At 45.8% G+C, this 26,537-nt stretch overlaps 1 long non-coding RNA gene across 15 annotated transcripts in view; it reads left to right on the plus strand.

Annotated features, from left to right (window-relative positions):
* LOC132598216 (uncharacterized) overlaps positions 1 to 26,537 on the plus strand; it is a 66,344-nt gene that overhangs the window by 34,360 nt on the left and 5,447 nt on the right. For 8 of the 15 annotated variants that reach the window (XR_009566117.1, XR_009566113.1, XR_009566118.1 and 5 more), the window contains 8 exons: positions 9,023 to 9,224; positions 9,598 to 9,708; positions 10,802 to 10,942; positions 11,241 to 11,278; positions 11,432 to 11,603; positions 18,526 to 18,665; positions 19,259 to 19,367; positions 20,388 to 22,296. This is a non-coding gene — a long non-coding RNA (uncharacterized lncRNA). Of the gene's footprint in view, positions 1 to 6,318; positions 6,499 to 9,022; positions 9,225 to 9,597; positions 9,709 to 10,801; positions 10,943 to 11,240; positions 11,279 to 11,431; positions 11,604 to 18,525; positions 18,666 to 19,258; positions 19,368 to 20,387; positions 22,297 to 26,537 lie in introns of those variants that run through there. The other 7 variants (XR_009566126.1, XR_009566127.1, XR_009566114.1 and 4 more) reach the window with 6 other exon arrangements.

Genomic DNA, 26,537 nt, shown 5'->3' on the forward strand with positions numbered 1-26,537 from the left:
CGCAAGCTGGTCTTGGCATGGTTTCGCCCAGTTCAGGGCCCGTTCAGGCCTCGCAGGCAACTCCCTTTGAAGTCCATGGGAGCTCTTTGAATGGAAAACATACACAACGGGGTGCTGATGCAAATAGGAATCAGGCCTGATGTACATGGGGAATAAAGGGGCTTCTCCACCCAAATATTAGCTCTTTAGCTAGGAAACTATGGTTTGATCATTAAATAAAAGAGCCCCTCCCTGCCTCCAAAACCTCACAGTCTACCACCAGAGCTCCGCCATCCATTTGCTCAGGAAATGATAAACCTGCTGGTTACCTGAGAGTTTTAATTAAGCAACAGATACAGACAGTGCAGGGCTCGTTTTGCTTTAAACATATCAATAAAATAAGCATTCTCAATTCCAGGACAACTTGCTCAATGATAAAAAAAACTAAGCATCACTATCTTTTGAAATATCACTCATCAAGTGTGATCATTTAGAAAAATATCTCTATTAGAGACAGTTAGAGTTGTTTTTTAGTTGAAAATGCAGTCGCCGATGGAGTGCAAAGCTGCAATTTGTAGACAGGTTAAGTAAATTAAATCACTCACTGTCTTTTTTTTTTTTTCTTTTCTTTTTCCTTTTCCAATGGCTTTAAAAGTTAAAGGTAATTTGCAAAGAAAATGCTCGGTTGAATTGGTTTGTAATATCTGTTAATGATCTTTAAAAAAATCCACTTATTCACAATCCTGTCCCTGAGGGAATAGCAGTGTGCTATCAGAAAAATTTCTAAAGTCTGAAATGTCATTAGCTAGTGATTTCTTTGAAGTAAAAAGCCCTGAAAAAATAAATTATATAAGGTATACAAGTGCGCAGGACAATCACTTTGATGAATAATATCTGTGTTTTTCATGCGGCAAAATACAACAATTGAGATCCAAGCTGCTAATTTACAGAGCCGTCTTTTGAGTTACGTCCACGTAGGCGTATCTGCTCTGTTTATTTCACACGTATACAGAGTTCTTCCATATATTTATAGATTGTCGATGTAAAAACAGTAGTGTTAGGAACAATTTTGCTTATATTCCTTGTGTTTACCTTTTGGAAGTACAAGGTGTTGCCTAAATATAGGCCTACAGGTGTTCCATCCGGGAGGAAAAACAATGGCCTGTTTCAGTGCAGCAGCCTGGATCCCAGAGCCAGGTGCCGGGAATGGAGGTGCAAACACCAGGCAGCGCCTGGTTGGTTCACTATTAGATAACAGAGCTGTGAAATACTACACCAAAGGGAAAATTTCCTTCCTGACCCCAGCTGGCTATCGGTTTTTGCCTGGAAGCAGGGGAGTCTTTGTAATATAATATTAGTCGGTGTAACTGCTGATGCTGTTTCAGCTGCTATAAATAGCTCATCTTTTTTTTTTTTTTTTCAGGGAGGAGCTGGATTTTACTAAACCATGGGCTAGAGGTTAATTATACATTTCACAAGAAAGTATTTCCTTGCAGCCAGCCTAAATTTGTTACCTTTTAATCCTGCTTTACATAAGAAGGCTGGAAATATAGGAGTCTCCCCAAGGTCCTTCATTATTGCCATTATTTTATACATTGGGTCTTTAATTTTTCTTCCTCATACATTCCTTACCTCTTCGCTAAACTGCAGAGGGTCCCAGTTTTATTCATTTTTCCTCAAGAAAAGACATTCTCTTCTTCCCAGCCCAGCTGACCTCTAATCAGATGTGTGGTTCTTCCCATTTTCTGCTCAGTAGCTGACGTCAAGAGAGCAAACTGAACCCAGGCAAGAGCAAACCACTGATTGATTTTAATAAAGAGATTCTATACTATTTTCTGTGTTAGTCCCTCCATTTGCTTCACCTAAGAAATAAACATTTGAAACTTTTATTTATTTATTTATTTTGCGGTACGCGGGCCTCTCACTGCCGTGGCCTCTCCCGTTGCGGAGCACAGGCTCCGGACGCGCAGGCTCAGCGGCCATGGCTCACGGGCCCAGCCGCTCCGCGGCATGTGGGATCCTCCCGGACTGGGGCACGAACCTGTGTCCTCTGCATCGGTGGGCGGACTCCCAACCACTGCGCCACCAGGGAAGCCCTGGAACTTTTTTGAAGCTTTTTTAGGGTTCCACATATGGAAGCTTGCAAAGAGCAGAAGCACGGGACTCAATGTGTTATCCTGGAGGGAACGAACCCCTGTAACCACCCTCGGGATAAGAAAGACAACACAGCTATCCCTGATTGCTCCTGTGATGGGACCCCTCCTTGCTCCTCATAGATTTTTTTCTTCTGTAGAGGGGACATCATATAAATGGAATCATATGGTAGCTGTTCTTTTGTGTCTGGCTTCATTCCTTCAACACTATGTTTGTGAGCTGTGTCTATGTTGTTGGGTGTAATTATCGTATTTCTTCCCTGTTGTATTTCCTTCCGTTGGATCAGTTACCCATTCTACTCCTGATGAATGTTTGAGTTGTTTCAGTTTTAGGCTATTTCAGAGAGGGTGGCTGTAAGCTTTCTTGTGCACGTCTTTGGTGTGTGTGTGTGAGTGTGTGTGTGTGTGTGTGTGTGAGTGTATTTCTGTTGGGTGTGTAGACCAAAGGGGGACTTACTATGTTGTAGGGCACAGCTGTGATTGGCTTTAATGATGTCAGTTTTCCAGAGAGGTTGTGTCAGTTTCCACTCCCACCAGCAGCGGGAGAGACTTAGGCTGCTCTACCTTCTCCTTAACGTCCGGTTCTCTTAGTCGTTTTGATTTTCGTCGTTCTGGTGGTGTGTAATTGAATCTCATTGTGGTTTTAATTTGGTTTCCTGGATTATTGATGAGTTGAGCATCTTTTCATGTACATCGGCTGTTTGGGTATTTTGTGAACGGGTTGTCAAGCATCCTGCTAGTTTTCCTATTGTATTGTTCACCTCTTTTACTGATTTGTAGGAGATATATATTCTGGATATGATCCTTTCTTGGTTATATATATTGCGAATATCACACACCACCACGAGCTTGACTCTTCACTTCATGGTGTCTTTGGATGAGAGGAAGATTTTAATTTTAGTGTAGTCTAATTTACCAATACTTTCCTTTATAGTTAGTGCTTCCTATGTCCTACTTAGAGCTTTGCTTACTCCGATGCCATGAAAGTATTCTTTTATATTATCTTCTGGAAGCTTTATTGTTTCCCCTTTCACATTTACATCTGTAATCCACATGGTGTTGACTTTTGTATATGGTGTGAGGCTGGGATCAAGTTTGTTTTTCCTCCATCATATCTACTTACCTTTCACCATTAATAAAAAAGATTTCCTTTCCCCAGTGCTCTGAAGTAACACTTTTGTCATAAATTAAGTACTCATTTATAGACTGATCATATGACTTTTTCCCCTTTATTTTGTTAAGGTGGTGAATTATCCAGTAGGTTTGTGAATGTCAAACCAACCTTGCATTTCTGGACTAAACTGAATTTGTTTACGATGTATTATTTATTTCATGTATTATTGCATGTTTTGATAATTTTTACAATATGTATGGATGAAATTTACCTGTAATTTTCCTTTAGTGTAATGTCCTTGCCAGGTGTGTTATCAAGGTTTAGCTGGCCCATAAAAGGAGTTGAGAAGTGTCTTCTTTACATTCTTAAAAAAAATAAAACATAATGAGTCTGATCTAATATAGTGATTAAAAATATGCATAGTTTGTCCTAAGTATATTAGTCAGGGTTCTCCAGAGAAACAGAACCAACAGGATATACATAGACATATATATGATCTACTCTGTGAACTGGCTAGCACAATTATAGAGACCAGGAAGTCGCTTGATCTGCTGTCTGCAAACTGGGGACCAGGAAGGCTGGTGGTGTAACCCAGTCCAAGTCTGAAGACCTGAGAATTGTGGGGTTGGGGGCTGAAGGGTGAGCAATGGTGTAAGTCCTGGTTGGATTCTTTTCTAATTGAAGCAGAGTTGATTGATGATATTATATTAGTTTCAGGTGTATAGTATAGTGATTCAGTACTTTTACAGATTATATTCCATTAAAAGTTATTACAAGATAATGGAATACACCTGTGCTATACACCTGGCTGAATTCTGAAGGCCTGAGAACTGGGACCTCCTATGTCTAAGGCAGGAGAAGATGGGCATCCCAGCTCAAGCAGAGAGAAAATTCACCCTTCCTCTGCCTTTCTGTTCTATCCAGGCCTTCAGTGGATTGGATGGTGCCCACCGCAGTGGTGAGGGTGATCTTCTTTACTTCATCCACCCATCTAAATGCTGATATCCTCCAGAAATAATGTTTCACCAGCCACCTGGGCATTCCTTAGCCCAGTCGAGCTGACATGTAAAATCAACCATCACGGTTAAGTGTTTATTCATCATAATTATCTTTCATTCCAGGCTTCTGTATATTTTAAATTAGACTTTCGTCAGGAAACTGGTTTTGTGTGAGTTTTGCCTGGGAAGGTAAATAGAAGTTAGATGATCTAGGAGTTTTCATGTGTCTCTCAGCAGTAAGCTTGTGTGCCCAAGGCTGAACTGTGTCACTGTGTCTCAATCCCAAGACCCACGATCAAGGTCCATCCTGGGTTTAAAGGAGAACCTATAAGATGAGAACTTTCTGGACATATGATAAGCATTCAGATAAAACACCTGATCCCAGTGACAATATTCAAAGCCAATTTCATCTCCTCCTTTTGACCCTTCAGTCACTGTTCCACTGAGTTTTTTTTTTTTTTTATTAAATCTCCTTCAATACTGTATATCTCATAGCTCACCCATCTTTCCATACCTTCTTGCTGTGGTCCTCCAGACTGTGGCATTTCCAGAACACCTAGTCTTCATTTCATCCTCTTCTCAGCCATCCAAGTGCTCGCTCCAAAATGGACAGCTGGCCACCTTAGCCCTTGCTGACAACTCCTTGATGGCTTTACCAGGTGAAGTGCAGGCTCATGAACACATACACAGTGCCCCCACTGGCTGGGCTCTTCCTTCCTCCTCAACCTGCCTCCCCCTCCAGCATCTCCAGGTGCCTGCGGGTCCTGGTGTGCACAGTGGGGTTTTGTGCACCAACTTTTGTGTGTGCTGCTCTTCCTCCCAGGCATAGGCTGTCCAGGGCTTTCTCCTGGATAATCCATTCTTTGATAATCAGCTCAGGCCAGAACCCTTGACTCCTCGCAGCTGAGGCTGCACGGTCAGCTTCTAATTTCTGTGGTTAGATGGTGAACTCTTTGCAGGCAGGGTCCAGGTCTCAGCCTGGTAGCCAACAGGTGCTCAGTAAACATTTGTAGATTCAAACAGAAGAGACAACACTGACTGGTTGACTAGCTTACATTTCATTTCATCTCTTTTTGGAAGCCGGAGATGGACTAAAATGGCCCAAATACCAGGAGGTAGGGAGGTAGGAAGGCCAAGGCTATGGAAAGTCCACAGATACCATCTCCTCCTGTATGACTGAGTTCAGTTCAAATGGTTAAAACTCTCTTGCGTGGCATTCGCTTTCTGTAGAATGGATTAGCAGCAAGGATTTTCCATAAAGATAGATTTTTCCGGAGTGACAAATATGAACCATTTACTCTAAGAATTTAACTGAAAAAAAAATCCTACTTAAAAGGCAACTGACTGAGATCCTTCCCCTTTTCTCTTATTAATAAAAGAGTTTACACAGAAACTCTATAAGAAATTGTGTGAGAGAGTCACAAGGATCATTAAAGTCCCTATTAGACATTTACTTTCACTTTGTAAAATTGGCTGTACTCTCCAAACGGTATCACATAAAAATGGACTTTCTGGGGCTCTTCTATATGAATGGGTTTTAGCTGCACAGTGGTACCATTCATTTTATTTGGCCCATTTATTGCAAGTACATTCTAAATTTGGCCTTAATTATTTTTCCTTTCACAAAAATATTTGTGGGATCTTTTTGAACCCTGACTACTTCCTTCTTGTCCCTTAAAACAGAATCCAGGAGTGTTATTTTTGTTCTCTTCTAATTAAAATAATTGCTTGGTTCCTTTTAACTAGATTCATGCAGTTATTAGCCTAATACATGGATGGGTGCCATGGGGTGCTTGAGAGACAGAATGAAAAGTGATCGTGTAGCTTCACATGAAAAAGCTTCTGTGGTGACAAGGAGCATTTTTCCCTTTCAGCCGGCATTTTATAAGGGCCTTTAGTAAACCTGGCCCCCCATCCCCTTACTAAAAGACGATTAAGCGAAAGAATAGTTCTATTTTCTTTATTAGGTATACAGCCAACCCGGTACAATTTGAAGAGCGGTACTTGATATTGCTGGGTACGGCACAAAGACCTGGGGTCTGGTTTTAATTTCTGCCCCTGCTTTGTCTTCCAGAATAACTGCATTGGAAGGGTAGAAGCCCCATGTCTCCTCGGCCAGCGGGTGTTTATCATAGGACAGTGGAAAAGAGGGACAAAAATGCCTGGATATGACATTAAGCGTTGGCAGGACCCGGCCTCTAAAAGGAAGTGTTAAAACAATGTTTTTGACATCAAGGCTTTTCTCAAAGTTGATGTAAGTCCTGGGGTTTGTCAAAGGCCCACGGGCTACATCTGACCTGTTGCCTCTCTTTGTAAGTTAAGATTTACGGGGCGATAGCCACACCCATTTCTGTACGCGCTGTCTACGGCTGCTTTTGGACCGAGATGTGGAGCAGTGGTGACAAAGTCCATATGGTCTACAAAACCTAAAAAGTTTACTGTATGGTTCTTTGCAGAAAAAGTTTGCTGACTCTTGATATAGTCTATCCAATTCACTGAGTATCTGCTAGATATCTACTCCGTGCTGAGAAATGTGTTTATAGGAATTTTAATCGTGGCCCTCTTTTGATGAGATGCTGAGGGCCTTTGGTGATGTGCTTTTGTCATGGGTGATCAGTATAGGTGTATAGGTAGCAGGAAGTGAGAAGGATTTGGCCCAAGAAGTCATGGTTTGAGAAAAGGTTCTGCCATGATTGTCTCGGTGGTAGGTCATGGATCACGGCTGGGCTCTTCCTTTGTCTGCTTCCTGGAGGAGAAGGTGTTGATGGCTTGGAGTGCACCTTTATTAATGACTTAAAGACCTACGGTCACCTTTAACAAGAAAAGCATCTATGGTCAATATGTGGACTCCTGCTGCCAGGCCAAAAGATGGGACCCCTCTGCACCAGTTGGTCGGGAGGGTCAAGTAGAGAGAGTCCAAGTGTTTTCTAAGCCATGAGGTGCTGTATTTGTGGCATAGATATTATCCATAAAACATTGGATAAGTGTTACTTCTCTTTGGCATGTGAGAAAATGAGACTTAGCCTGTCAAAGATTTAATAAGCCAGTAGAAGCACTGGAGGCTGGGTCTCCTGGCTCTAATCACTGTGCTTTTCAGTGCACCATACGCTTCTGTACATCATGTTTGTTTCCACGGTTTCAGAAATACTCAGTTCTTTAGTTCCTTCTCCTCCCTCCCTTCCTCCCTCCCTTCCTTCCTTCCTTCCTTCACTGTTCAACAATATTTATGAGTCTGCTATGAACTGGAAAACGAGCTGAATTTTTCAGGGAGAGTGATGACTACTTAAAGAACAGTTGGAAGACTCTTAGAATAATTTTGTTCTTGGACCCCTATGGCTGGAGTCCAGAAGTATATAGATTTCCTCATGGTTTCTCCTGAGCTGTCCAAGGAGCTGGCCCTTATTTTTGATACGAAGAAAGAGGGTAGATGGGATGGGAAAGGGAGAGTAATCCTGTCGCTCAACAAAATGTTGCCAGAGACATTGTTTTGGATAGTGTGTGTGTGTGTGTGTGTGTGTGTATTTGTGTGTGTATGTGTGTATATATGAGTGTATGTGTGTGTTTATGTGTGTGTATATGTGTGTATATCTGTGTGTGTATGTGTGTATATGTGTGTGTGAATGTGTGTATGTATGTGTGCGTATGTGTGTATGTATATATGTGTGTGTTTGTATATGTGTGTGTGTATGTGTATTTATGTGTGTGTATATATGTGTATATGTGTGTGTATGTGTGTATATATGAGTGTATGTGTGTGTTTATGTGTGTGTATATGTGTGTATATCTGTGTGTGTATATGTGTGTGTGAATGTGTGTATGTATGTTTGTGTATGTGTGTATGTATATATGTGTGTGTGTTTGTATATGTGCGTGTGTATGTGTATTTATGTGTGTGTATATATGTGTGTATGTGTGTGTGTGTGTAACAAGATAGGAAAGAGAAAGAGAGATGGTGAAATGATGATAGCAGATTATACCAGCAACCAAAAGATGGAGAGAGTCTAGGTTTAGAAGATTTGAAAGTTAGAATTTTTTTGTGTGCGTGTGGTACGCGGGCCTCTCACTGTTGTGGCCTCTCCCGTTGCGGAGCACAGGCTCCGGACGCGCAGGCTCAGCGGCCATGGCTCACGGGCCCAGCCACTCCGTGGCATGTGGGATCCTCCTGGACCGGGGCACAAACCCGCGTCCCCTGCATCGGCAGGCGGACTCTCAACCACTGCGCCACCAGGGAAACCCTGAAAGTTAGAATTTTTTTACCTAAAGTCCAAGAGAATCCCTATCAGAGACATTTTCAACTATGAATTGTCCAATTAGGCAACATATATGAAACATGCCAGTATGTTGACCATACTGTCCAATACAGCCTTCAATCAGATTGTATTCCTTCAGTGATGTGTCTTGTAATTTTTGAAATGATGATTATCAAATGTGCCTGGAGGAAGCAGCTTTAACCAAAATATTGAATTTGTTGTGTCCTGGTAGGTGAAGTGAAGTTCTTGAAAGTTCTGTTTTTGATACTTGTCCTTTTAACAGGGACGTTTGCCGGTACTTCCCTTATAGTCAAATAGTCAATGTCGTTGGCTACTTAACGCTCTTCAGGTAACCTTGAACCTAAGAGTCATATGATTCTCTGAAACAAAGGTACCAATGAAGTTGCCTCATCAAAACAAAACAAAATAAAACCTTCCAGAATCTTCCATGGTACGGTTGTCACTGCAAAGACCTCTGGGAAGTACAGTAGAAAATTATGCCTTTTTCTCCTTTTTCTCCCACATCAGTGAGTCACAACCCAGCTGACTGAATTTGGAGGTGGGTGTATCTGACCCTGCAAGTCATCCTTGAAGGTGTGCTACTTCTCTGATATTCCCTGGACTCAGGACGCCCTTGTTTTCAGAACCGCAATTTGTTTCAGCACAGAAGGCATATGCATTGCAAGACCTAACCCTGATACAGATAACACTTTTCCTCTCTAAGAAATTTGTAAGCATTAACCAATTTATTTAACTTTCCTGCCGTGAAGTGCATTTTCTTCTGTTTGCTGTGGGAAAACCCTTCTTTTTCTAATTCTAATCTTTTAGCAGGTATTCTACTGAGAAATTGTCCCCACGCTGGAAATGTTTTGTAGAAACATTGAGAGAAATAAATCTCTCAACACAGTGTAAAATTCTACTGAAATAGATGACCTCAATTTCCTCAGTGTCTAAGCCTCTTTTTAAGCGATTTAACAATGCTCCAGAAAAGAAAGTAAAATCTCATTGAAAACTGTGGGAACTATTATTGTATTACTACTGTTACTACCATTACTGTGTGCCAAGTTCTTAATGATTTATGTGTATCATTTTGTGTTCCCCAGAAAGGAGAGCTTGTGGAAAAGCTCATGTGCTGTCTCTTCAGTGGAGAGTTCAGTCCAGGAACAGGATGTGATTAAGGATCTTGAGATGGAGAGTTACCTTGGATTGTCTGGGTAGGTCATACGTCCAGTTGTAACTGTCTTTATGATAAGGAGGCAGAGACAGAGGCAGATTTGACACACAGAGGAGGAGAAGGCAGTGTGACCATGAGGCAGAGGCTGGCGTGATGCGGCCACAAGCCAAGGAATGTGGGCATCACCAGGAGCTGCAGGAGGTGAGAAAGGGACCCTCCCCTCCAGCCTCTGGAGGGGAAACAGCCCCTGCTGACAGCTCCGTGTGGGCAGGCGACACTGATGGCTGAGTGCTGGCCTCCAGAACTGTGAGAGAATACATTCCTGTTGTTTAAGCCCCCAAATTTGTGGTAATTTGTTACAGCAGCTGCAGGGCGATAATGCCCGGACCATCCTTCCAAAGTATGAACTGTTAGGTCTCAGGAGAATCTGACCCAGTGGATGAAGGGGAGGAAGAAACGGGAGAGAACGTATCTGCCAGTTCCAACCTCTGATTGTTCAACGGCTCTGATTGTTCAACCTCTGATTGTTCAACGGCTCTGATTGTTCAACCTCTGATTGTTCAATGTCCTCAGGGGACATTAATACCTCTTTATTTCACCCCTTACCTCCGGGTCAAGCATGGCTGGAGACTGAGTTTTGCTGGAGGGTCTCAGGCTTCAGGGTCACAGGGGAGCCCCAGGGTGGGAGGGCAGAGGCCAGTAATGGGGAGACAAGAAGAGCCTTCATTGGTTGCAGCCTCTGAAGTCTGTTGCTTAGAAGGTGAACTTTCAGGTAGGGGCAGCCCAGAGCAGGGTGTCCAAGTCACCAAGGCATAGCAGGGGTCTGAAGCTGTGATCTCTTGGCCCTCATCACAGCCCCGTAAGCCAGGTGAGATGGGCCTCCTCCAACGAAGCCCGTTCCCCAAGCTCGAACGCCTTCGGCTTATGGAGCTCACTGTCACTCAGGGCTGTGCATCTCGCCTTCCAATGCAGTAGCTGAAATCTCCTTCAGTTGAGTCAAAACCTGCCTTCATGTAGATGCCACGACTGGTTCTAGTTTTTCTTCCTGATGCACATGAAGTAGGGCGCACTCTTATACACAAAAGTTCTCACCAAATATCTGAAGACAGTTTTTCTCCGTTTTCTTTTACCAGGCAAAGCACTCCCCGTTTCTTCAACTCTGGAGCTGTGGAGGAGTATTTTCTGGGGGACTGGAGGCCACACCCATCCCTCCTGTGGGCGTGTCATCTCCCTCTGTCTCATGGGGAAACTCACACCGTGCACTGGAGCTTCAGGTACAGTCTACTCAAGCACACGGGTGTCTTGTCTCCTTGGTTCTCACATCACTGAGAAGCTAGAGATTGTTTCTACTTTAGGTTTTGACAAACACATCATTTTTAGTTGTACTAAACACAGCATTGATGAAAATGCCCTTTTGGTAGCCTTGAGTACAGGTGACTACATGGAAGCATATGTTAGTACCAAAGGAGCCGTAAGAGCCCCAAGGCATTAATCAATATGCTAGCGGTGCTACTGTGTGAGATCTGTAGAGGTCAAATGCCACCCCATGTCACGACATGTAAATACCCACAGTTTTATGCAGAATTGAGGCCCGTCGGTGACGCCGAAAGGTCAGTGCCAGTCAGCCACGCCAGCCTGGGGAACATTCTCAGCCAACCCGTCCTCCCACCAACCTTCCTCCTCAAAACAACCAACCAGCCAAACCCACTTCCGGAGCATCTTCTGGCCTGCAGGTGAGCATGTTCCCTCTTCTTGTCTCTCAGCGGGAAGCCCTGATTTGGCTTCTGTTCCCGGTCCAATCCAAGTCCCAGCATCATCGGCAAGAGGAAGAGCCATTGCCATGGACTAAAAGGCCAGTGTGCACGGGCATCCCCCCACCACCTCTCACAGATGGAGCGGCCCCGCAAGGCAGACATCACAGCCTTCAGTTTACAGGTAACGACATTAAGCTCCATTCAAGGTAACACTCCCAAGGTCAGAGAGGAGCACAGCCAAGGTTCAGACTCTGCTCGCCCATGCGGTGGCCCAAATGATCTGAAGTGTAGAAGAGACGGGGCGCCTGGACCATGGCAGGCGGACGCAGCCTGGAGCTGACCCTTCCGAGCCCCCGCAGGAGCTAGGGAGCCCGCCCTTGGCACTAGATGGCTCGGCCTCTGTAGGTCTCCCCTCGGTGACTGCGTCTTCTCACGTCACATATGTGAGAACACAAGGCCCAGCTGGCCCAGCTTCCGAGGTTCGCAGACATGGGTGTTTCTGTGGCCCGACGACTATTTACTAAGTGCCTTCTGGGTCTCCTGGGCCAAACCGGGGCAGGATGGGAGAACAGAGGCCCTAGTACAGGTCCCATGTAGCTGGAATGAACCTTCCAAAGCGCATCATTTATAATTACACCCCATTTCTTCTGCTCAGTTCTAACAGTTAACCTGTTGATCATGGTGAGTATCACCTTCTCCCTCACGGTTGTCACACCAGCAGATCCCCTCACAACCTCCCCAGGAAAGGGTTCTCACGACAGTTGCTTTCACTCTGCTGCTCAGAAGGCACGCGTTTCCGCGAGCTCCCCCCGCCCCCAGGCATTATGCCAAAATCATATTTCCAGGGGGCAGAGGTGAGTGCTGTGCGTCTATCTGATTAAACTGCCTGTTGTTTTAAATCTATTTTCACAGAGACTTACGTCCTCCAGGACACAGGCAGTGACACAGCACATTAAAAATTATATCTGTATCAGCGGTTGCCTCTGTTTATGCAGCACGTGCACGTGTGCGGGCACGAGCTAACCCAGGGGTCTCTCGTTATGAAGGATATGCATTCAATGATTGTGAAACAATCGCAGCTTAAAAGGAAGGCTGCATACATACTTGATTGACCACTGAAAAAATGAGGGAATTCTGTGAAGCACTAAATATGTAGATAACATTAAAAGGAAACAAGGACGTGCTCTTCACCCAGACTTTTCTGCATGAATGGTGGACCCGCCTCTGTCAGGGGCAGGGCAGCAGCAGACCTCTCTTCCAGGCCGTTTTCCTAATATTTCTGCTTTTCATCAGGGCCTGGGGACCAGGACGGTGGGGATCTCAGCCCTTGCCCACTGCCCACGTTAGAACCTTCATTAATCTGTGAGTTCCTTGCCCCCTCACCTTTACCCAAAGAATAATGCCTCCCCCAGAATTACACAAAAATCAATGGCAAAGTTAATTGAAATCTGGACCTCTTAATGTTTTTCTCTTTCTTAAGTGATTGCTTGGTTTCCAAAGAGTGAGGTTGAACTCAAAGGATGGCTTTAATCGAGGAAGAGTGAATTGGTAAGGGAGAGAAAGCAGAGGTAGATAATTTTCCAAGTGACTGAAAGGGTTTTTTTCTTTTTTTTGAAAAAGAATGTATTTTGAACTTAAGGAAAATAATATTGTTTCAGTGCTCTAAAAGATGTATTAATGGAAGTTTAAGTCGGAGTTTAATAAAAGCTAAAATTTGCAGTAATTCCCTTCTGAACAAATTTTCCTACTGTACTTTTCTCCCCAGGGCATCCACATTTTGCCCTTCCTTATACAATTGGCATATTTATCTATACGAACTGTAAGATCATCTTATACTTGACCTTTGAGTTTTTGGCTTTTTTTAAAGTTAATTTTTATTGGAGTACAGTTGCTTTACAATGTTGTGTCAGTTTCTACTGTACAGCAAAGTGAATCAGCCATACATATACAAATATCCCCTCCCTTCTGGATTCCCTTTCCATTCAGGTCACCACAGAGCACTGAGCAGAGTTCCCTGTGCTCTACAGTAGGTTCTCATTAGTTATCTATTTTATATATAGTGTTTCCCTTTAAGATTTCATTTCCTTTCAAGTTTTATGTTGGGGCTTCAGGAATGTTACTGGATGGGAAGAGTGACCAGGGTGTTTTCCACGGCCTGGCTCACAGCTCTGCTGGCTCCTTAAAGGGCTGGAGACGCTTTGAAGGAGGTTGACGCCTCTTCTCTTTCCTCCCAGGGGACCAGGGAGGGGAAGAGGGAAGCGGGAAAGTGATGGAGGTCACTAACCACTAGAAAGAAGGTGTCCAGCTTCTTTATTTTAAGGATTCTTACCTTCCTGATAATTGTAGTGTTTGTATCATAGGTACTTGGCCTGTAATTTGGCTTCATCCTGCAATACTGTTTATATTTATAGCAGTCTATAACACACAGAGTAAGTGCTATTTCACTGGATTCTCACATCAATTTGCTGAGGCAAAAGGGACCAATATTTTGATCTCTGCTTTGTAGAAGAAGAAACGAAGTCTCCAGTGGATTGGAATTTGTCTAAGATGACCCAGCCAGTGATGGGGGTTGGGAGGTACAGGTCTTCAGGCTTTTAGGGGAAGAGAAAGGGGGTGGAGGGCCGAGCACTTACCCTGATGGAGCTCTGGATAACGGGGGGTGGGCAAGGCTCGTCTTCAGTCAGTCGGGACCCACACAGCATCCCTGTGGTGCCCTTGCTTGGTGCCAATCCAACCACTGGGAGATGCAGTTCAGAACGCTGGTTTCCACTCTCGTTGGTGTCTGTAGCTTCCAAAATATTCAGACAAAGGGCTCCGAAAGGCATCTGGTCAAGCTTTGCAAAGGGAGAAAACTTATCCTCTGATTCCCGAAGCCCTGAAGTCAGGGATTTGATTATGCTTATCACGATCTCAGCTTCCACCGCTCCAAATGTGGTTAGTTTTGTAATTAGTTAATGTCATTACCTGTCATCAAATCCAGACAACGCTGGTCTCCAAAACTTCCCATGGCAGAGAAACCCACAACCTGACATCTTTCCACCGTTTTACACAGAGTTTCTTTAATAATCCTGGCAACTGTCCCCTCCTTCCTAGACCACAGGTCTGAAAGTTAGGAGAAAGATTATTTCTCGTATTTTTTTTAAAGGCCATTTAAAATTCTTCAGTACCTTTTCCCCAAACCTTTCTTCACTCCAAGCAAAGCATAAATATAATCTTCTCAGCAACTCTTCTACTCTTCTCTCTTTTCCTTCTTATATATGTCGGTTGTTTTTTGCTTTGGGCAGAATGGCCAAAATAAGAACGTGTTTACCATAGGGAAACACCCTGGTAAGGACTATTTTTACCTTTCATAAAATGCTGCTTGTCTTGTTCCCTCCTTGCTGGTAACTCCTGGGTGAGCGGTTTTCTTCTGTGCTCCTATGCAGCCATTCGACAAATATTCCCTGAGTGCCGGCTGTGTGTGGCTACTTGTGGGTACTTGGGACACAGCAGGGAACACACTGTTTGCATCCTGGTCCTGCGGGAGCTTACGGTCTGATGGGAAAGGAAGATGATAGGAAAGTCAACAGTCTGTGGGCTGGACATCTTCCGTGTGCCCCTCCAGAACCCCCTCTTTACCTCGCTGTGTTGTGGGGAGCCCTGGGGAGGGAGGTCGGCAAAGGTGCATCATCAGTGGCCTCTTTGCCCTCTGTCTGGGTCAGGACCCTAAATGGGGGAGCAGGACGGTGGGCTCCGGGTGCTTATGGCCCCATCCCCTATGCCGACCCAGGGGTGACACAATTGCTTTTCTGTTGTTTAGGAATCAGTCCTTCCCACGGCTGCTTCAAGCCCGGGATGGGAACTGCTCTTCCTGGGTTTGGTTTTCCTAATCTTAAGAACCCTTCCATAAACAGACCACCCGTTAGCTTCTTCCCAGTCACCCACTTGAAGGCGCCTCCTTCCACCACCAGACCCTGACTGCCACCGTGGTCAGAAGGCAGTGCCGTGGGACCTGCCATCTTTTCCACGCTTAGAGCATCAGCAGTGGTGCCTTGTCACCTGCGCACTTTTGGACTAAATGTCCTGGGGTTTCAGGCTGCGTCGCTCCCTGTGACTCAGTTACTCATTGATAAGGCACGTGATGTATGCACCCTCACCATACGTGCATCGCTATACGTGATAAAACAAGTGCACCTCCGCTGCATGCCCTCTGACCCTGCCATCCTGCTTGGCCAGCCCTCAGTGCCTCCCGGATTCCAGGGGCCACAAGGACCTGCCCATCCACAGGCCAGTTCAGCAAGCTCCCCACAGCCTGCCCGGAAGGGTCCAGCATCTTACTGCGGCCGCGGAGACGCTTCTCCCTGTCGATGCCTTCTGCTCTGCCAGCGCTACCCTTGCTCCGTGCTCAGGGGCCCACTGGTCCGTTCCCGGCCCCCCACTCAGTTTTATTCCTCTGTGGTGAAGGCCCAGTTCAACAGCTCTTGGGAGCCTTTGCTGGTTTCATCATTTTGAGGAAGGGGTAGGGTTTTATCTTTTTTTTAAAGGTTGTAATTTTAATTTTTTCTTGTCCTGATTATGAAAACAGTGCATCTCCATGAAAAAACCATAGAGAACATAAAATATAGAAGTTAAAAAATATGTCTCGCTGTCATGTATAAGTTCCAGGGACAACTGGGACGTACTGGGGGGCTTTGTCTTCAGCTTGGGAGGCAGAGCACATTTATATGTTGCCTGGCCACCTCTGCTGACCAGAGTCTGTCTTTTCTAAAGAACTTTTATAGATTCTCGGGCTCTTCTGCTTGCCCGGCTCACACTGGCCTGAACTGTGTCCCCTGAAGCCAAACCGAGTATTTTCCTTGTCTGCATTTAAGCTTATTATTGCTTGTATTTTGGGGAGTGAATCTGGGCTCCAAGCTCTGAAGTTCATGGCTTCGCCTCTTCTTGGAAACAAGGTCCAAGGATTCAGATGGCCTGGAGCGCGCTCATCTCGGTGGGTGGTTTATATACTCATTGCTCTCCTTCTGGAAGCCCCTGATGGATGCCATCCGGGTGAGCTTTGCTGCTCTGCCCAAGGTTTTCAGGGTTACTCTGTACTTCCCCCCAAGAGACGTCAGTGTGTGTTAAAGCCACACCAGGATTTCCTGTGCAAAAAGCCCTTGAAATATGAAGTTCCCCTATCTCCCGATGATAAAAGCGATGCAGAAAGAAAAAAACCCAACATAACAGCTTTGTTACCTGATGGTACTTATTAGTAAGCTTCCCTCAGAAAGAGCGCTGAGAGATTTCATGCGGATTTGGGTTATACTCTGGGGAATTTGTCTGCAAAAAGCTACCGAGTGGCCACCGTTCCTGTGTATGTGTTTTTCGTCTGTGATAGATGAAATAAGGATAACAGTCTTCATTGGGTGATGCACTCATTCAGTATAAGTTTAAGTTTAAAACTCTTAGTTTCCAGCAGCTTATTAAAAAACACACACCAGTCTGGCTAAAATATATCCTCAGGAACCCAGGCTGGAAGAAGAGGCGGTGAGACAGGAATGAGCTATTTAGCTTTTCTTGGAAAATGGCATAATTCTCAGAGGAATGAAAGGCCAAGCATTCCCCGGATTTTTCTGTCACACGTGCCAGTCCACAAAGTGCTGAAACCCCAGACACAGAATCTGGATTGATTTCAACTTCAGTCATTCAGGTGTTTGTGGCACAGAATAAACACCACCCAGAAGGTAGCATCCTGAGTTCCCAGAAGTCCCAAGGTCCAATATAATTTTAGGCAACACTTTCGGCTTCTACACAGGGATAGTAAGGTAGTCATTCAGTCCACATAAGCAGAATATTTTACTCTTTAAAAAGAGAAATCCTAAATCAACTGACGTTTGGCATGAACCTGCTGAAAGAATTTATTTTTCTAGGTCATGCAGACCTCACATTAATCTGTTCACATTTCCGTAACTCAATGGCATGTTTGTTGAGTGAATATTGTACAGTCCCACTGTGTCAGATGTTACGAGCTACCGAAATCAACACGGTATCTGCTGCTTTCAGGGAGCTTGCCGTCTATCCAGTGATGCTGGACGCAAACGTAGGAAACAATCAATCAGTGGATAGCACAAGGTATTCCATAAATAAGGCTGGGGCAGGAGTTGGGAAGAGAGAGAAAGACAATGCTACTGGACTCTTCCAGAGAAGACTTGAGGCTATAGGGTGCCATCTGGGGGAACTTGAACAGGTTGAGGAAGAGAAATGGTTTATTAGGCTGGGATTTAGCAAGAGAAAAGCCACCAACTAGAAGAAAATGAATTGAGTATCTATACGCCAGGTGTTTTTTAAAAAACGAAAATCTTTACCTGCATGAGCTCAATGAATTCTAATAAGAACCATGTGACAAGGTATTTTAGCTCCCATTTTAGAGGTGAGCAAAGTGAGTGTTAAGGGTATAAGTAATTTGCTCAAGATCCCATGGAAGGAAGCTGCTAAACTGGGATTGTCTTGGGGACATGGAAGCAGTCTGTCTGTCCATTTCCCTTCCTTCAAGTTAGAGCAGTGGGATCCCTGGTCACCTGCTGCTTGCATGTTCTTGCGTGGTGAGCAAAGAGCTGAATGGGAAAATTTAGGTGTGAAAACAAAAATGCATCTGGACGTTTTCTGAGCTGCAGGGCCGACGAGGAAGGGGAGGGTTGGGCATGTTGACGTCCCATGCAGTGACTGCCACCCCTGAGGTCCCGCTGCCGCTCGAGCTCCCCAGACCTCCGCCGCGTGGCCGGGGATCCTGGGTAGGGGGTCTTCTTCCTCTAATCAAAGACAGGCACACAGGCTCTGCTCCCCCTGGACAGGCCCCAGGATGTTTTCTATTCAGAGAGGAGTCTAGGAACCCGCGGCAGATGGCCAGTGTTCTCCAAAGCTGTCTTCTTTTCTCCCTGGATGTAAAGTCACTCATCTAGAGTCTTTACTTCCCAGCTTCCCTGTCTGGACATAAGATTACAATTTTGCCCATAAATTGTGAGCAGAACTGATGTGAGCAGCTCCTGTTTCCTGTCTTCACTGGGCATCACTCTTCCTGGTCTCTCTCTCTTTCTCCCCGTGGGCTGGAACCTGGATGTGCTGGCGACCCTCATTAAACCGAGCAGATGCGCGGTACCCTGCAGGACAGCGGGACGATGATGGGGAGATAATCTGGATCTCTTCATCACCGTGTGAAATGGAGCATCCTGCCAGCCTGGACCGGCCACTCCAGAGAGTTATGTGAAAGAGAAAGCAATTCGATCTTGTGAGCCACTGTATTTTGGGGTCTGTTTAATCTAAGAGCTGAGGTTTTTACCCTGAGTAATACAAGACATTTCTGGGTGGGGAAGTAGAGCATTGATTTCAAGTCAATATCTTGTCTTCCTTCAGTTTTTTTCCTTCTTTCCTTCCTTCTATAAGTATTTATTGAACACCAACTGTGTACCAGCAATGGGTACATTACCGGTGATGGTAAACAGGAGGACCGTGTCTCTATCTTCCTGGAACTGTGTCCCTACCTCCTAGTAGGGGAGATGGACCAAAACAAGTAGACGGACATTAAATTAAGACATTCCACCTACAGACTGGACTCTGTTGTTGTGAAGCATGTAGCTTTGGGGCTGGGGAGAGAGAAGTGGGCGAGACAAAGCTACTTTACCCAGCGTGCTCAGGGAAGCCTACATGCTGAGCCCTAAAGGAGACATGAAGGCAGGCAGGCAAGCTGAGAGGAGCATGTGCTAAGACCCTAGGACGAGGAAGAATCTGAGGGACTGAAGATGGGGTGGAGGAGGGGAGAATGCACTGGAAGGTGGGCGGTACCAGTGGGACTGGATCTGGGTTTTACTCTCTGTGCCCTAGAAGCTGTTGAGTTCACAAGGAGTGTCTGTGTGTGGAGCGGGGAAGACAAGTCACCTGATTACTGTATAAGGTCACCTCTACTGCTTTATGGAGAAAGGACCCTGAGAAGGTAAGGCTTCCCACAGCTGCCGCAGGCTATCTTGGTCCTGACAGTGGTGATTGCGAAAATTTATTTTAAAAAATCATTGAAGAATTTCTCTAATCACACAGTATTTGAATTCATTAAAAAAATAAGTCCAGGAAGGGAGGGAGACACAAGAGGGAAGAGATATGGGAACATATGTATAACTGATCCACTTTGTTATAAAGCAGAAACTAACACACCATTGTAAAGCAAAAACACCCCAATAAAGATGTAAAAAAAATAAAAAATAAAAAAACAAAAAGAAGAACTATTTCCTCCAGTTTAAAAAAAAAAAAAAAAGTCCAAGCCAGTAGTTTGAAGAATTAAGTTGCCAGAAGGTTTCTTAGACCATATGCCGTCTAAGTTGCAAGCAGGCTGGGAAAGGCTGGTGAGGGTTCGGTGATGCCACACCCTCTAGTCCACATTCGTGGTTTGCGGTTGTGGACGAGACTGGGGAAAGGGGTTGGAGTAGTTGCAGTGGGGCTTTCAAAAGCTTCGAAGGGGCCTGGACTTTGGAATTTCTACCTCTGGTGCAGAGGCAGCAAAGGAGGAAATGGAAATGGTAATTTGTAAAACCTACCCAGCCCTTTGAGCCGCCTGCCTATTATTCTCAAGCAAGTGAAGTCCGTGTTTAAGGACCATCTTTTCCCGCGAATATCAATTTTTTAAGTGTGATTTTTACCTTCTGGAGACCAGTATCCTGGCTCCTTCTGCAGTAACTTTGAACAAGTGAGTTACTTCAGGAAGGAAACAGCATAGGTCCCAGACTTTCTGATGTCCGTGCAGTTATTATTGGGATTTTCTTTCGAAGGTTTTCTTTTCTCCCCCGATTCATGGAGATAAAAAGGACGTCACATTGTATAAGTTTAGGTTTACAATGTGTGGATTTGATTCACATATATTGCAAATTTCTAAGGTTTTTTAACACTGTCCTCAGAAAGAGGAAATTGTTTGATTTCTCTCTTTATTTTATTTATTTATTTTTGATTTCTTTTTTTTCTTTAGAGGAGTGATATCAGGATCTGAAACAGTCCAAGTGAAGTATATTGCGAGACTCCTTTTGTTGGGTTCGTGTTTGCATATCTGAACAATCTAATGAGAAAGGAAGTCCAGGTTTTAGCTTCTGCACATCAGGAAATGGTTACGTGCCCCAGCCTGGCCTTGCAGACGGGCTGAGGGGGGAACCCTCCTTTCTCCCCTCCCCCTTTCCATCTCTCACCCTGAAGTCATCTCCGAGGACTTGGGGTACGCTTGACCACCCTGGAGAATGGCCAGCGGTCACCACAGCTGCTCCCGGGCATCGGCCTTGGAGCCAGGCTCTCCTGGGGACAGGAGAGGGAAGAGGGAAGCAGGGGTCAAACACGGCTGGATTTCCTGGGGCAAGGTTTCCCTGTGTGAGCTCTGGGAGAGGCCTGGAGAGCCATGTCACATGTGCCGGCTCAGAGCCCAAGCTGGGCTGAGCTGAGTCCCAGGCTGGGAATTCTCAGTTTACAAGTCTTCCTTTCTGTCCTGTGGAAACAGATAGGGAAGGTTAATGAGATGAACATGGCCAAATACTGCTGGCTTCTGAGAAGGAAAAGAGCCTGTTACGCGCTCCTGCAAACACAAGCCCTCTAGATGGGGACAGCTTCTTACTGAGCTCTCCTCCAGGAAGACTTGATTGTTTTCATCAGACAGTTCAAAAGTAGCATGTATGCAGGGCTAGTCACTCAGCCGTACATGCCTGCTGAGTCAGGAATCAAGAAAACATCCTATTTTGCTTCTGACCTTTGCAGCAGCTTTGCCCAACACCTGCCACCTTTCCAAATACGCAGGGATTAATATCTGGAAAGGATAGGTCTTTTTATTCAAAAAAGAAGTTGGGTCTGTGATGAACTGTGAGAAAATGAAGAACTAGTTAAGCACTAAAGCCAAACAGTATATGGAACAGAAAGATGAGATACCTCTTTGGTTGGAGATTTTCTGAAGAAAATATTCCAGAGAAAAGGGCAGATGGAAATGTATGTGTGTGTGTGTGTGTGTGTGTAATGAATAGTTAAAAAAAATGAACTCTAAGTGGGAAGAAGAGAAGAAAGAAGAAATTTGGGCGCATCTATAAAATCGCCACAATTTATGAGAGTTTAAAAAGGCAATTCCTTTTTAAGGAGCCAATTCCTAATTTCCCACATAAAAGTATGGGAATTGAATGGTAAATCCTTCTCGGCCGACAAGACCCCTGAAAAGGGTTGGGAGAAAGAGTTACTGTTCCGTTTCCATTCATGTGTCTTGAAAGCCCGTGGCTGCGAAACTGCCCGGGACCGCAGAGGCCTGGGTTTCAAAGCTGCCCGATGACTTTTCAGAGCTGATCTATTGTGGGGCTTTGTTTCGTCTGGGTCGCCCTCGTTTTGTTCTGCTCGGGCTGTATCACTCTTCTGCCGCTGCTATTAATCCACCCTGTCTACTCCTCTCCATTCAGAGGCACATTTTAACCCTGCCCCGCACAGGGCGCAGCATGAAAGGCTGAAAGGCTGAGCATCACTGCGGGGAGACTGAGAGGGAGGGGAGGGGAGGGGAGTGTGGGGTCCTGGGTGCACAGGCTCACCTGGGTGGCTGGGTGTCCAGGAAGCAAAGAGCAAGGGAGCAAGTGGTGTGAACCGGCTCTGTCCATCTGCTGGGAGTCGGGCAAGCCGGAACGAACCCTTTTTCTCACACGGTCACCGCCTGGCTAAGCTGCCTGCTCAGGCACCGCGAACTCAGGCTCCTGGAGCCGCACATGAGCCGGCCCTTGTTTTTCAGTTTTGATTCGACTTCCTTGCTTGTGCCTAATAGGCTCCTTATAGCTCAAGTGTTGTCAGACTGGGCTAAAGTGGCAAAAGATACAGTGATTTGTGTAAAAAAAGAAAATTAAATCAGAAAACTGTTGTTTGGTTAGTAACTCAAATTCAGTTCCTGTCCTTATGCCTTCCCAGAAATCCTATTATATTCAATTATATTCCAAATAGAGAAGATGCTTCTCTGTCCTCCGCATCACTCACTTTTAATGGTGCAAGGGGACCATCCGGAAGGCCCAAAGGGCCCCGAGAGATGTTGGGTTATAAAGTGGTAACAAACGTTCCCCAAGTGCCTGTGGCTTCACATCATCTGTGGTTCTCACGACACAGCCAGTGGGGGTCCCTCATGGTGGTTCAGGGACCCCTAATGATGGAGGGCTGTTGTCCACGTGGGTACCCACGAGCCCCGTGGACGAAAGAAGGGACCTCTCAGGGCTCTCACCTTGGCGATGAGATCTCCAGCTTGACAACACTTCCACAACAGCTAGCCCAGTGGTCACACCCGGCTGCCGGGCTGGGGGTCTCTATCTCCGGGTCCAGGAGGAGGAACAGGTGAAATAGGCATCCCTCCAGGACACCGTGCACACGCTCTCAGGGACAAGCAGAGGGCTGCGTGGAAAGACAGGGCAGCAAAGTATTTTCAAAACTTTAACTGAACAGTGAAAGTCAAGGATTACATGGTTTGAACGTAACATGCTTAGTCGCACATTTGCCCTCCACGGCCATTTGGGCTGCGTGGCCTCAGGCAAATCATGAACCCACAGGACATCCACATCATCGCAGATACGGAGGCTCAGTGGGTCTGGATCAGTGGTTCCCAAACCTGAGTGGGCTTTAGATCGGGGAGGACTTATTAAAACTTTAGTTGTAGGACCTCAGCCCTAGTATCTCTGATTCAGCAGGTCTCGGGGGAGGCAGGGGGCAAGGCTCTGCGTTTGTAAAATGTTTCCAGGTGATGCTGATCCTGGTGGTCCAGAGGACACACGTTGAGATGGTCTCCAGAACTGGAGAGTCCGATGTAGCTAGAACATCCAGTCTTTCCTAAATGTGACGGGGTAGCATCAGCTGAGGAGTTGACTACTGGCTGCAGTAGAGTTTTCATGTGGAAATTTGACTGGAAAATGATTCACCAGAGCATCACTAACCCCTAACCTTGTTTGAGAGCACATTTGCATGTTGGGTTGACACAGAGAGTTTAAAGACACATCTCAATTACAAGATGTGATCCAGACAGCTGCCCTTGTGGGGACAGAGGTGGCCACTAAACTCTGAGCAATTACTTAAAATTAGACTTGTCAGGTTTGTTTAGGGTGACCAGGCAAGTACATACATTGACCCAATGTCACTCTTTCTGGAAAGAAGTTGTAATGATTTTGTATATCAGTCAAACTGTTCAAATACTAATGCCGCCTTCATGCTTTAATCACCATTCTAGTCAGATGTCATTTTTAGAAGCCCTTGGGGATTTGCATCCCTTAATGATTCTTCAATACCCAAACCAAGCATTCTTTAATTGGTGTAAATTGAGCAGTGTTCCAGCGCAAACAAGGAGAGGGCAGACTGATCAATGATGCCGTGCATGTCTGGCTATTGGAAAGCCATCGTCATTAGATCAAGTAACAAATCCTCAACTCCATCTGCCTCTGAGGAAACACCAGCTCATGGACCCGGCAAATACTATTTCTACTTGTCATCACTATCGGGAAGCACAGAGAAAGTTGTGATCCCCAAATCTCATCTTTTAGGAAAAGGGTTAAAAACATCCATCATCAAAACACCCTCTGTTCCAATGTCAGAAACTGTATGCTGGAGCCTTCAATGAGGATTCAACTAGAAACAGTATTTCTATCCTCCGGAGACTTGGTGTCTGTCTCTCTTTCTCTATTTGTAGATTACAAACAGTATACAATTTTTGTTAACTTGACAAGACACTTTTTCCCACGATTTTTTTTTGGTTCCTGATGGTGCGTTATCCATCTTACCATCTGAGCGTGCTTGGGAAACATGAAACAGGTGTTCATTCCCTCCTACTTTTCGTACGATTGAAAAAACTCCAGGCACTATACTTAAGAAGCCCAGGACAAATCCTTCTCATAAATGTGTCAAGCCCACTTTTCACTCCTGTCTCTTTCCATCAGCTCTCTCAAATTGAGTACTTATGACTGGGGCGGTGGGGGGAAGAAAAGGCAGCAGCAGGCCCATCACAGGCCCCCGGCTCAGGCCTGCCAACCTCCTGCTCCTGGTCAGCAAACCGTGCTCAGATACTACGGGTCCGGCGGCGGCCTGTGTTCACTGTTACTTTCTCTGGTTTTGGACAAAAGGTGCTGTCTCTTGCGGGGAATCCCTCAAGTTGATTTCAGTTTGAGTTTTACAGTGGTCCAGTGCTTCAAATGAGTGGAAAGGAGGAGTAAAAGGCTATCAGCATCCTTGACAGTCTTTGCTTGGAGCCTGGATTTAGAGAGGAGCTTTGGGTGGGTAATCACACTGGGACAGCCTGTCTGCATGCAGTGTGCTATAATCCACACACATCCTCACAGAGGGTGTATTGCTTCCTTTAAGATGCTCTCGCCAAAAGTTTTGAGGACCTTGGGGTAAACCTTATGGGGGTGTCTTAGACTCCGGGATTCACTTTGGGAGCCCGGCTGGAGAAATGAGACAGAATGACACCTGAGCCATCTCCCTGTGCCGGTAGGTCTCGTGGACCAGAATATCACCCTTAGAATGAAAGCACATTCTTGCTGAGAAGCCAAAGGGGGTCAGTTGATCTCTGGATCAACTTTGACGGTGTCAAAGAGCAGACTTGAAAGGGGCTGCAGAAAGGATCTGCCCCCCGACATTTTTGAGAGACCCCTGAGTCTGCAGTGCTGTAGCCCCCTGTCCCAGCAGTCTTGTTTCTGTTACCTTTTCTCTTACAGACAGCTACCTGGCTTTCTTCAGCCCTGTGGCGGGTATAGTGAACTTGGGAGCAGAATGCTTGTTTCCAATTCTGGCTTCTTCCCTGCGCAATCACGTGACCTCTCTGGGTTTCCATGTCATCGTCCCTAAGTGAAGGAGCTGAATTAGATGAGCCCCTAAGACCCCTTTGAGATCTCACAGCTGAAGAGTTATTTTCTGCAGTGCCGGCTCTCATGAAAGTCAAGGGCAGGGAGCCCACCTTCCGTGTCTTTGGAGCCCCTGGTCTGACTCTCATTCATGGAAATGAGCATCTAAACCAGCATTTCCCAAACTTGAATGTGCCTGGCATCACGTAAAGAGAAGATTCTGGTTCAGTGGGTCTGGGGTGGAGGCTGGGATTCTGTTTCTCTGACGGCTCTCAGGTGATGGAGCCAGGCTGAGGCACAAGGCCTCAGACCAGAAGCTAAGTGAGACCCGAGGGCTGGTCCGCTCTGCTCAGCACTGGACCTCGGCGCAGCCTGTCTCAGAGCGCACAGCGACACAGGGTTGCGGAAAGGGAATCCTGTGGGGTGTTCAGAGAGAAGGCTGAGCCATGGACGACGGGTGCCTTGGCCAGGTCTCATCCCCACCACCTCCCACGTTACTTCCGATGGGATTGGAAGGCTCTGGCTGCAGACCTGGCCCCTGGCCTCACCGGGCACTGTGTGCAGAGGGGGCAGGAGACAGGCAGAACCTGGGGAAGGGGCTGGCGGGGAGAAGCAGCTGCCTCTGCCCCCTGAGTCCTGGCTCCTGGCCCATTGCCCAGGGCCACAGCTCTGAAGCATATGCTCGTAGGTGCTCTCCTTTCCCCTTTGGTTGTTTGCTCTTTGATGTCCATTTCAACCAGCGCAAATTACTTAGAGGGAGTGGAGGGTTCCACACAGTGTCACTGTGGCTCCATTGCCATTTTATGGAAGGAGCATTGGTCTGGGAGACCAAATATACAGGTGTAATTCCGGCTGGCCCACGAACCAGGGAGGGGCATGCCAGTCAAACGCCCGAGACCCTAGCCCTCTTCCCTCCCGTCCACACCCACACGCAGACCTAGGAAAGGGGCTTTCCTAGTGCACAGTGTTTTCTAATTGAGGTGAAATCATATAACATAAAACGAACCACGTTAAAGTGTGCACCTCAGCGGCGTTCAGTCCATTCACAATGATGTGCAACCACTCCTGGTCTCTAGTTTCGAAACTTTTTCATGTCCCCAGAAGAACTTACCACGCCTGTGCTTTACTCCCATTTCCCCTCCCCCCAGCCCCTGAACCACTCATCTGATTTCTATCTGTGTGGATCCCTATTCTGGGTATTTCATGCAAATAGAATCACACAGCCTGTGACATACCTTTAAAAATTTTACTTATTTATTTTTACTAGCTAGAGACATTACATTGAACATAACAATGATTAAGAC

This window comes from Globicephala melas, chromosome 12 (genome assembly GCF_963455315.2).
Source record: "Globicephala melas chromosome 12, mGloMel1.2, whole genome shotgun sequence".
Taxonomy (NCBI): Eukaryota; Metazoa; Chordata; class Mammalia; order Artiodactyla; family Delphinidae; genus Globicephala; species Globicephala melas.